We start from the raw sequence: 12,396 nt of genomic DNA, 5'->3' as shown, positions 1-12,396 counted from the left end.
AAATGCCTACAATTGTGAGGCATGTTGGAACCTTTTTTTCATGAGTTTTTTAATTTGCCACGTTGTGCAGAATTCACGTGGGAGGTTGAATTCATTGTTACGATCACAACGTTGCTGTCAAAGAGTAACAGGAAGTCAAAACAGACTCCGTGGCTGAAATAGAACTGTGATGCACATGTACGGGACACAACAGGAACAGCTTGTCTTTATCTTACTTTCTTCCTTTATAGTCGAGCTCCTGCCACCACCGACAGATGAACGCACTGGGTAAAAATCACCAGGAAATAATTGTTTTTATTCTGCACCCATTTTGCAGTTCTGTTGATCACACGACAGATTTGGCACAAAGACACTTGCTGTTCATTGAAACTGGACCAAAAGATCTCAACTTAATGCCACAGCTGAAGTACTTGAGGTCAACAGGCGTGTGAAGATCTAGTGCAAAGACACATTCTACAAAAGCCATTTTTCAGCCATTCTGATGATGGAAAAATAATCCGAAGCTCAGCTGGACATTTTAGAGCTAATGAAAGCGTATTTATGTAGTACAAACCCAGAGAGTGTCTTCAGTCAAACAGGTTTGATTTCAGCGTGTTCTAAATAAAGTACTGCTCAGAATAAATGTACAGCGGTGCCATAACTGCAGGGAACTGCGGAGCCGTAAAGTCTGGCAGGACGCTGGGATGTGCGAGGAGCAGCTGGGACCCGTCCGTCATCTCTGAGGCGTGTCCCTGTTGTCTCGTAGTTTTTACAAACACACAGGGATAATCACATGCTTTGGCAATTTCGCTCCGTCGGCGCATAAATCACTTTGAAAGACTTTTCCAGCAAGCTGCTCGTTGGTGGCTGGGGCTCGAAAAAGCCTCCCTCTCATCCACAGCCAGCTCCTGCATAGACGCAGCGTCAAAACCCGCGTAGCGTCCTGCGTCCTGGGTATTGTCAAGAACTCCCACTAGTGCTTGACAACTTGTCCAAGACAGACAAAGCAAATTCCCGAGGACAATTCGGGGAAGATCGATTAACCCCTGCTGAAGCACATTTGCATTCTTCAGTCACAGAGTGTGTGCACATGCTCTAATTCTCCTCCTCTTTGCACACAAATGCACATCCAATCATTTTTTTTACACCCTGTCCACATACATGGTCATTAACCATGAAGAAGCTCTCATTCCCCCCTCGTGCTGAAGCAGTGCTCCAGACTGAGAGAGCGTGGGCAGCACTTGGGAGGCCTCCTCATCTGCCGCATAAGGTGTTCAAACCTCATTAAATCTATTAGCAGAAGAATCTATAGCTCGTGGTTGCACTGAACCTGCCCACAAATAGCAAGAGTAGAGCCTCGTGCACACGATAGCAGTGTTTAAGCAGCAGTTCATCAAGCTTTGACACTGCGAGACATGTTTCTGGATGAGTGCAGCACTAAGTGTTCTGCAGCACGCAACAATTTTACCTGCAGAAAAGAATCAGCTGCCAATATTGCAAAACCGGGCAAAGGGTGCACAGGCTCGAGGGCCGTGCGGCAGCTCCATTGTAAAATACATTATCCGTATGCTGCCGATGGAAAATCCACTCATTCTAATCATTCCCCTTTGTGCCTGCTGGTTGACAAAGTAGCATTTACAGGCCTCCTGCAGCGGAGCAGCTGTACAGTTGAGTAAAGATACAGGGTAAAACAGATAGACAGTCGGCTTTGATGCTCTGAAGTGCAGCGATGCAGCGGGTCGAGTCGTTTGGTTGTGTTGTGGCAGTGCGGTGACCTCTGAACACGGCCGACAGGGAAATGGCAAACAAGCTTTCTTGATTCTTCACCTTATTAAAGTTGAGTTATGTTCAGGGACACAACTACTTGGAAGTGCGTCTTCACCGGCAGCTGAGATCTTTTCTTAATGCCCCTTGAGTGTAAGTGATGGAGCAAAAAGCGAACAACAGCTGGACATTTTTAGTATAAAATTCCCTCAGCTGTCTTCTCCTGCTGAGTTGCAGTGGAGGACGATGAACACAAAGAGGCACTTTTGAAAGATCTCCACTTAATCTAAGTCATTTAGAAGGTTGAAGCCTGTAATTGTCTTTGATTAGCACAGGCAGCACTTGTTTTATAAGGGGTGGACACCGTTTGACAATCCAGACACGAGTGTAAAATCGCCATTACAGTCGGAAGAAACCAGCGTTGACTATCCTCCCAGACACTTTGCGTCTCTGAAGCGGCCAATTAGATTCATGGTGCTTCTTTGTTACTGCTCTGCTTTCCCCATAAACCTGAGTCTCTGAAGCGGAAAAATAATTTGTGAATGTGTAAAAATGTAAAAGAACGTATTTAAAAAATAATTCAATGGCTCCAGTCATTGCTTCTGTTTGTATCCCTACGTATGGAAACGAGAGAAAAGGCAGTGAGGGGGGAGGGAGACTGCCCTTGTTTGCCCCCTCCCCAACCTCCATCCTGTGCACAAACAGAAGAACAGAAGAAGCACTGAAGTGGTACCTGTTTCCGAACTGTTTGCCATCTTGTGACACCGTTTTTGCACCTGAACAGCAGCTCCTTTCCTTGATCCTTCAGGAGACCTCTTAGACGACGCTTGTCTGGGTCAACATCTGTGATCAGACGCTGGAAAGAAAAAGCTTGGCCTCCGGGACACCGCCGCGTTCATTCTGACCTGCCGCGAGTCCCTTTATGAAAGGGGCCGGTTTCAATAAAAAGAGCTCCGCGGTGCTGCTTTGTTGTCTTCCCCTTTCAACGGGGCCGTGCATGAGGGCGCAGAAGGCATCTCATATTCTGCCCAGGCATTCTTGTCACATAGCTGCTAATGAAACACAAGTGTGTGTTGAGGCCTTATGGAGCTATTTCACCCAGGAATCAGCTCAGCCCTGCCTGCTCAGTGAGGTGAGACCCATCTGTTGCCACTTGGATTAACTTTCCTCTCACTCAACCTGCAGAAATTTTGAAAAGCAACCTCAAAGGTGACATTTAGTTCAATTCAGCATCTTTTTTTTTTTTTTGGTCACACAAATCAGAATTGGACATATTTGTTCAGTACCTCCAACTATTATTATGTTGATACTGTGACAAGTGAGTTTAAGGTTGAGTTCAGCAGACGATGGATGAGCAGGACAGTGCAGGTACAGTAGGAGGTGACAAGCCAGTGTTGCTTCAAGCTCGAGTGATGAAGAACTCACATTGTTGTGACAGTAGCTTACAGTAAAATGACTGGGCCTCATAAAAAAGGCTGCCATCACATTTACTCTGTATATTCTGATTCTATTCCTGATCGTCATTACTCGAGGCATAAATTAACATTACTTCCTGTGGATTTCTGCAACTGCAATCGTCTCGTGTTCAGGAATTATCCAGGTGCACTGTCTCTCAGTTTGATGTCCACACGTTTGGATAATGGGGCTAAAATGATTGCTTCCTTACAATCTGTCCCATCATCTGGGTGCCAACAATCCCCCCCTTTCTTTACATTTTCAGTCCTCGAAGACCAGCAGCAGATCTGAAAGGCACATTTAAGAAGAGTCGTGGTCTCGGCTGTCGGCGTCTCTGCCCTTTCCAACGCAACAGCGAGGAAAACAAGACTCAATGCAGACAGACAGACTAGTTCATCAATAAAACACTGCGCTCTGCTTTCTGACCCAACATGTAATGTGACATTTCCACACACACACACACACACACACACACACACACACACACACACACACACACGATAAACATGCATGGCTGCACATGGAAATGGGTCACTGTACATTTCAACCACTGTGGGGTTTTGAATGTCACTGTCAGTAATTTGGAACAGAAGCTGCTAATGGCTGAGACTTCATGACACTGTTCGTTGTCTTTATTGATGCACATATTACGCACAAAACAAATTGCTAATGTTGACCGATGGTCGAGATTAAAACTTTTCTTCATCAAAAGCCAATAAAGATAAAAATTGATATGTACTGTATTAATAAATCTAATGTCTTTTTTGAGGTTGTAGGAGGTAAAAGAGGGGCAGCCGTGGCTCAGTTGGTAAAGTGGCCGCCCGCCGACCACAGGTTCAGGGGCTCGCGGCAAGCTCCTCCCAACCACATGTCAAAGTGTCCCTGGGCAAGACACCGAACCCCCAAAGAGCTCATCCCCATCCCCAACCGTGCAGTGCCCGTCCCAAGCTCAGTAGAAATGGGGTAACGGGTTGCGACAGGAAGGGCATCCGGTGTAAAACCGTGCCACATCAATCAACATGTGGACTAATTATCCGCTGCGGTGACGCTGAACTTACAGGAACAAACAGGAAATAAAAGCTGGTTAGGTTTCTTCTCTATGCGCACACTTAACTGCAGTTTTTATTTGATGAATAAAACACTTTTGCAACAAGCAAAAGAAAAAAAGTGTTTATCGTGCTTTATATTATATCACAATTAACAGACCCCGTACTACCATTAATCCTGAATGGTACTTTTTGTGCACAAGCAGTATTCGTGGACAGCATCTAACTTCCCAGGCTCCTGCTGCTCGTCAGGATTGATGGGAGAAGCCACACGCAGATGTAAATGTTGGCGTTTGTCAGCGGTGAGCATGTGGGCCTGTGATGTGACAGTCAGAACACACGATAACCGCCGTTCATTCAAGATTACAAAGTAAACTGTCACTCGTCATCGTCATTTGTCTGTTGTCTGTTGTCAAACACGACAAGCTCCCAGTCTGCTGCTCCCTGAGGATAAATCCTCGTTAAGAATAAAGAATTCTGAACACAGACACCATCATTACATTTAATTTCATTTTCTCTGGTTATATTGTTAATGTTTGTGCCACTTACAAATCTGCTGAATACATTTGTCAGGAAAACATTGTTCGTGACTCTACACTTAATTTAGCCCAAAGTACAATTCGAATCTGCTGAGAGACATCAGACAGAGCGAGACACAACTTTCTTTTCAGTGTTAAAATCAGTGTAACAATGGAGAAGCTTTGTGTTGGGCCTAGCTCTGCACCTTTGTTTTCTGCCATTGCTCCAAAGTTACGTAGAAACGAGGAAGAGGAGGACAGCGGCAGCATCCCCGTCCCACGTTTCAAAAATCTGCAACAGTGTCCGAAAGTCCATCTTTGTCCTTCTGGGTAACATGCTGACGCTTAGTGTAGTACGACGGAAACGCCTCGATATTTGACGCCTAAAGCGAGGACATTCCAGTCCATTCCGGATTAAAAGCCCCGTAATGAGTACTGGCCAATTAGAGACTGTTGCTGAGGAACGGTATAGAAATGAGAGCCGCCAGTCAAAATCTAATTCTGAATAAAAAATAAATAATATGTCGGCTGTGGGTCTTGGAGGTGTGTGTGTGTGTGAATTTTACTAATAAAATGATGCCTGATAATTACAAACTAACCACGCTGGACATGCTGTAGATAACAGCGTTAAGTGTCCCTAATAAAACGACTGAGAGAAAGTCGGCTCCTCGTCTGAGCAATGATCACAAATTTAAATCAAATATTAGATCATGAAAAGTTTTGTCAGCACTTCAATTAAGGTTAGATATTGACCGAGTCCAGGCATCGGCCTTGAGAAATCAACATCTATCAACTCTTAAGTTAAAAATATTGGAACGTGACATGAATAGTTTGCAGCCGGTTCCCGGTGATATCAAGTCAACACGCTTTCGTCCCTGCTACCTCTACGGATTTAACATCAGACGGCAGCAGCTGATACTCTGTGACGGTGGCAGGTGATTCAACTCCTGCCCCTCGGGTCTTATGGCAAAAATCCCTCTGATGCATCCCACCCCCCCCCCCCCCAAAAAAAGTCATTATCATTCCTGTCAAAAAGCCTCATCCTGCAACCTGAGCCTCATTAAAAAGGCTGCAGAATCACATTAAAACCACAGAGACGGACACTGACTGATGAATGGCATGAAAGTGGCACGAGCTCGGTCTCTACATGATAAGTCTTAATATATTTTTTTATGATATGCAACACACTTTACAATTTGCACCATGGCTGTACACACTAGCAATGAATGATACTGAGGGTTTGGAGGGTGAGGGAATTGAATTTGAAAATATCTACAGCCGAGCTGGTCGGTTGCCCCCCAAAAAAAGCATTTACAACGCAGAACTACCATCAATCAAAGCATTTATCTGGTGTAAACGTTTGCTTGTGTTCATTTTTGCCAACAAATCCAACGAAAGAAGGTATCCAACCATGAAAAGGTCCTAATGCGGCTCCCAGTGTCGTCCACTGTTGTCTAGAAGCTACAGCAAACACACAAACGCGCTCTGTTGCACTGGGAGACTGTCCCACAGCTCAGCTGCTGCAGGTAGTCCTCAAACCAAACCCTGTATCCAACAGCTTAGGGACATGGTAACAGTATATTTATATTTTCTGTCAAATTCTCTGACAATAAGTAACTGGAGAATATCATCAGCCACACAGTTAAGTACCGAACTGAAGTACAATTCAGGGAGTATTATTTCTATTTTCTTCTACTTTATACATGACTTCACTACATTTCAAAGGCAAAATATTGTAGTTTTACTCCACTACGCTGATTTGACAACTATAGTTACTTTGCAGCATCTGATTAATATTAGAAAATACAGTATAAAGAGAAGTGTTTATACATCCAGCAGTAAAGTAACAACACACGATCAGCAACACAGAAAGTAATAAGTTCAAATATGAGTCATCATCACCACAGCGTTAAAGTGAGGAACACATGAATGGATCAGTAATTATATCACAGTAACATCATGTTCGTTCATGGGAATTGAGCCATTCTGCATAACGCGTACTTTTACTCCTAGTACTTTCTTTACATTTTGACAACAGTGCTCTTACTCAAACGCAGCACATCCTTCACTGCCGACATCTCTTTGCTGCATGTCCCTGTTCATTTTGAGGTTCTATTCAAATTGAGTTGAGTTTTTTCCCCAGAAATGCATCACACTTTGCAGGCAAACCAACTGAGGGCTGAGACTCAGCATCATGACTTAATTATATAATAAAAAAAAAACCAACAGCAAAAACAGGACCTGCTGTTCTGAAGTGAAGTGACGTTTGCATCCATTTCCTGCTAATTTCCTGTGACCTCCATGAGTCTAAGCGTTGAATTTGAGACCCATGATTCTGCAATTAGTTATTAATCAAGCCCCATCACACCTGGCTTTGCGCATCTGAGCGGTATATAAATCCGTTTACGTCAGCTCGGAGAGAAGCTGGCACCAGCCTGAAGCGGCAGTGAGGACTTGGGAGCTCCATTGTGTGGATCTGTGGAAGTCTGATTATAGCGCTCAGATCGGCTCTGCTCCTGTGAGCTGAGGTGATCCAACACTAATGACTCGCTCTATGGTTACTGGGGCTCAAGGGATTGCTGGCAAGAATGGGAGGGCACAGGGTGGAGGTGGGGGAGGAGTGGGTAAGCCCTGATGGGTAGTTGTCAAAGATAGATTACTTAATTTTGCCTGCTTTTTCTTTTTTCACTTTGGTGGGAGCTTGTTAGTGAGCTGCCTCGCAGGTGCTGGGCTGGGGATCGATAATTAACAGATTGAGCCCCATGAAAAGGGAAAAAAGCAAAAAAAACAAAAATACAAAAAGGAAAAGGACATTTAATTTCAAAGACTCACATCCAGTGCAGAAATGCTCCAGTCAACACATGAACCACCTTCACATTTCACCAGGAGCCTCTTTTGAAACATTTACCCGCCGGGACGGTGGAGAGCAGTGAATATTCATACGAGCATGTGCAACGAGGGACAAAGCCGAGAAAGCAGCGGTGCAGGTGTGACGAAGCTCAGATCAAGTGAACAGCAGCAAAAATATTAAAACAAAAGGGAAAAAAAATAAGATGAGCTGAAGTGAGTAAATACTACTCTGTCATCCCTCCTCCTCCTTCACCTCTGAAAGATCACAAAGAGCTCCTGATCCTCAGCTGGCCTACTTTCCCACATGCAAAGAAAGAGTGAATTCTGGACTGCTTGCTTGCTTTTCTTACCTTGCTCTGGACTCAGGCTTTGAATATTCAAGCTGGTATCGTCCATTTGTGCATTCCCGAGAGAGACAGGGCTCCGTGTGCTGCTAAAACAAGGATGGAGAGGTTGGCTTCACCCTAACCACCAGCTGGGGAGCTGCTACTGTCACATGCATGCCTTGCCCTGGTGTCATCATCCGAGGTGTGACAGAAACCGCCTTTGGTTGAACTTCCCTATGCTCCCCTCTTTCTATTCTACCTTTCTTGCACAGCCTCTTATCTCTTCTTGCCTTCTCTCTCCATGAAAGCCCATCCTCTCTGTCTCTTTGTGCTAATGTGGCGAGTAGCAGCAAAGACAATAGTGTGGTCTTGCACACTTCACACTTCTTCTTCTGCCTCTACTGTACAGACCGGAGGGGAGAGGGAGGTGTTGCCTGGAGAGCTTTGGGAGCGCCTTCAGTGCAGTCAACCACTCACGGCGCTCGTACGAGTGGGGGGGGGGGGGGGGGAGCGTACAGTTCAACAGCGATCACCTGGGAGAACAGACCCTCTTAGATGGAAGAGGGAGGGACGGAGAAGTGGGAAAAGAAGAGAGACAAAGGAGGAGGGAGGCGGAAGCAGAAAGAGTAAATGGAGTGAAGTGCATCTGCTGAGATAAAGGGGAGGGATGCGAGAGGCGCGAAGGAGGCAAGGTGGCTGCGATTTGCAAGGAGCGAAGAGCCGCAGCGTGTGGCGCGCATGTTTTATTCAACACCGAGCTGCTGGATGACGGGGGGGGGTGAAAGCAGAGAGAGGAGAGAGGACCATGCAGGCGTGGATGGGTTTGTCCCAGCAGTCAACAAGAATAACAGAAACTGAGAAGGGGACAAGATAAAGTTGGGTTTTGAGGCCAGCGGGAGAACAAGAAGCTTCTCAATGTGGGAAATAGAGGATTTGACTTCTCGTTTAAAGAAGCATTTTGGGAAATGGTGTCTCAGCACAAAGGCTAGAAGCAGGTGTTTGTGGGATTAGGGGGAGTAACGTCTTCAGTGGGTAGGAATCACAGTGCACAGCCCTGAAGTCGAGTGACACTGAAGAAAAAAGCATCTAAAGTCTAAAAGCATCTGATACAGTACGTTGGGAACTTGGCCCACAGGCAATAAAATTTTGGAAGCTGTCTTGAATTCTTGCCTTGTAAAAGCAATAAGAAACAATTTGAGAACCTTTTTAATAAGCAGTAAAGTATAAAAGCGATAGTATTTCATTAAGTGAATCACTTGATCAATTTTTAGGTGTTTACACAGACGCAAATGATGGAAACACTGAACGAGCGACGTCTGCAGCTTCTGCCTGCATGTTTTGGTAGCGGTCTTCACTGACCTATATTCACTGAACCTTAGAGTCCACTGGTTCAGTGACAGCACAAATAAAAGCCTAATGAAGTGCAGGCAACGGCTAATTCATGAAAGTACCTCTTGATATTTGGTGGAGAAGCAGTGAAGATCACAGCACATTACCATCAAATACAGGAGATAATTTATAATATTTTCTGAAGTTATTTCATGAATAAAACACAAACTGTGAATTGTCTCACCTTATGCATGTTTCATGAGGCAGCTGCAACAAACCTCCGCTCTTTTCATACATGGATTTTCAAAAGCCGCGTCCTCAGAATCACAGTCCAACCAAGGAGCTGCACCCATTAAGCTACCGGTGTCTTCTCCGTACATTAGCGTGAACCAGCTCCTGCTGCTAGAACGAGCTTCAGACATGCTACAGTAGCTGTCCACTGACCCACAGCATAGTACGGAGCAGCGGGACATGTTTCCCACGGCTGAGGCTGTGGACAATCTCAGACACGGCTACAAGGTGGCCTGGTAACATCTAAGTCATCTTCAGAATCAATGACCGATCTTGTTGGCAACACCCGCCCATATCTCTCATATCTCTAACCAAATGCCAAAAAGTGCTTTGGAGGATATATTTGGGAAGCAGTTACATGTCCTCCATTAAATACTGTAAGTTCGGTAGGGTTCACAAAGCAGAAAACTTTCCACAGGGAGGTTCGAGTCCAGCGTGATGCAAATCGTTACGTATCAGTGAAGTGAAGCCAAATTATTTTATCAACAACTAACCATTTGTAATCCAGCAATTGTTACCGTTTAGGGAGAAACATCGTATGAAACTAGTCGCCATTTTGCTCCCTGGCACCATGAAGGGTGTCCTGCCTCCCCGTATACAGGCACAAACCGCTGTGCGGGGCTTAATGAGTCAGTGGAAGTGAACAACCTAATTAGGTGTTAGCGTGGAAGGACCTGTGAAGAGGTCTGCACACCTAGTTCTGTGAGTCTGAGGAAACAACGAGGTATCGTTTTGCACAAATGCTAAGGTGTTATTTATATATGCACTGTGTTTTTTTCTTATTTTTGTTCGAATCATATTTCAGCAGCAGGAAGCCACTGTTGCTATTTCAAGGCTGCAGAAAGGTGGAAGAAAGGTTGGAACAAATCGATTTCGGCTCCAAGTTTCATAGTGGCACTTTGTGTTACGTCCAGGTCACCTGTGCCACCTTGTCCATTATCTAGCGGCACAGCGGGTCATCTCCTGAGCTCTGATAAAACCATAGCGGAGCAACGACTGAGGGGACAACGGCGATCGATAGCCCGCTAGTCGACTGCTGACTCCCAGTGATACGGGACAAGGGACAGAGTCTTAGAAACCACAGTCACACTGCTTCTTTTCACACCCACCTTTCAGCTTGTTCAAGCAAAACCAAGCAGAATATTGACAGACTTTCAAAGAGAAGGTCGCGCTTTAGGGGAAAGAACATAAACTGATGACTCGAGTGTTTTTCTAATGTTGTTTGTACATTATAATTCGCATACAAATATTCCTAAATTGCATTGCGATGCTCAGCAAACTGTTTCTTTTCAAAGCTCATTCCACACACAATGACTGGCAGCTGCTGGGAGAGTGGACCCCTTGACATGTTGAGCAAACTGCTCCTTCCATGTTATGAGAGGTGACGGAGAAGAGAGTGGAAGTTAATAACCTCAGCTGGATGTATGGAGCAGCCAGCTGCCTCCTCTGTGGATTTCTTATTAAATGTACGTGTGTGTGTGTGTGTTTGAGTGTGTGAAGTGCAGGTGGAATGAAGCAAATGGAAAAAGCGCAAAGTGCATCTATCCAGATTCGGATGTGTGGGTCGCAGGGTTCAAACAGAAACACTTTCACTGAAGGAATAATGTCAAGGGACTGAATATGTGCTGTAGGGGACATAGGCACCGTCCTTCAATGAGACACACACATCAAACACAACAGGATGCAAAAGAGGTGCTTGTGCATCATGTGGGTTTATGTTGTATACATATGTATATGTCCGGAAAAGTCGGATAAAAGATCTCAGGATTCGTACCTGGGAAATAAAAACAACCATTTCACCTCCTTTGGCTCAGTGACAGTTAGTGAGACTTTTACTGCTTGTCAGTGCAGAAACCCTCAGCAGGCTGATAGGAGGTTGGACTGGACTGGATTAAGGCAGTGATGAACTTAAGGAACTGGTTTTATGGGAAATGGTGGATTAAGGTGATGATGTAGGTCCTTCTTTGCTGTGAAATGACTGAGCTAAACACGAGAATAAGTTATGCTTGATTGCTATTATAATTCATACATATATATCAAAACTTCATGTGGAACCAATATCCTTGAGCTCTGAACAACCTATAGGGAAACAATATTCTTTCTTCTTTGAAAATATGTCAGCAAGTGAAAAATGCTGATTTCTTTTTAAGTGAATGTACCAAAGTCTTGGTATCAACAAGCATCAACAATACAAACAGCTCTAAATCTTCGTCCCGCTCTGCTTTTTTCCCCCCAGTTACCAACTGCTGATTACCTGGACCCGGTGTTCTCGGTCGAGCATAGGCTGGAAGATAGGTCTCAAAAATCCCTTCCAGCAGGTTTGTCAGCAGGGCCGGTCGGAAAACAAGCAGAGCGGGGGTCCTTGAAGACCAGGACTGAGAGCCACTGACTGGAATACATGTAGTTACTGTTGCCAAGCTCACGGCATCTTTTTACCACATGTTGATCACAACATCTGTGAGAGTAAAAAACGCTTTATTTGCATATCCAGCCTGTTCGTGTTCACGAGGCAATAAAAGGAGCTGCCCAGTCCCTCTGCGTTAACTGCTGACGCAGTGTAATTCAATGGAAGCCCAGACGCTTCAGTATTTCACACCTAAAGCAATGACGGGGTTTATAAAGTGAAAGTGTCTCATAGGGAGGTGGACGGGGGCGGCGGATGGTGCAAGAGGAAACAGAACTTTTCCACAGGAGACCAGGATTCAACTCTGCTGTGACATGTTGTGCACTCTAACGATGATCCTGACACAATGTGGCACATGCGGTTTCTAGAATGAGCAAGTAGGTGTGTGACATCACGGTTTGTGAGGTTTTGTTTTTATGTAATTTATCTTGTTG

The sequence above is a fragment of the Channa argus genome, chromosome 13 (assembly GCF_033026475.1).
Source record: "Channa argus isolate prfri chromosome 13, Channa argus male v1.0, whole genome shotgun sequence".
Taxonomy (NCBI): Eukaryota; Metazoa; Chordata; class Actinopteri; order Anabantiformes; family Channidae; genus Channa; species Channa argus.
Note: the sequence above shows the minus strand (reverse complement) of the source record.